Source organism: Penaeus monodon, chromosome 28 (genome assembly GCF_015228065.2).
Source record: "Penaeus monodon isolate SGIC_2016 chromosome 28, NSTDA_Pmon_1, whole genome shotgun sequence".
Lineage (NCBI taxonomy): Eukaryota > Metazoa > Arthropoda > Malacostraca > Decapoda > Penaeidae > Penaeus > Penaeus monodon.
Genome location: NC_051413.1, coordinates 19,215,052 through 19,215,281, shown reverse-complemented (window position 1 = coordinate 19,215,281; position 230 = coordinate 19,215,052).

Below are 230 nucleotides of genomic sequence, written 5' to 3'. Positions count from 1 at the left end.
CCGGTAGTCAGTCACATGTTGTAACTCTCATAACCATGACAATATATTGTTGTCCTTTCCAATATGATATTTTCATTGTTCCTTCGCCCCAAAATGTCTTGGTTCGCCTTCTTTTCTGTATCTGCGTCCGGCCCTGTCGATCGCAATTTCTGTGCGGCGTCCGTTTCGAATCCTCGCGATGCTCCATTTCTGATGTCCCGTCCCGTCTTGCTTGTCACGCCGTTCGTAGA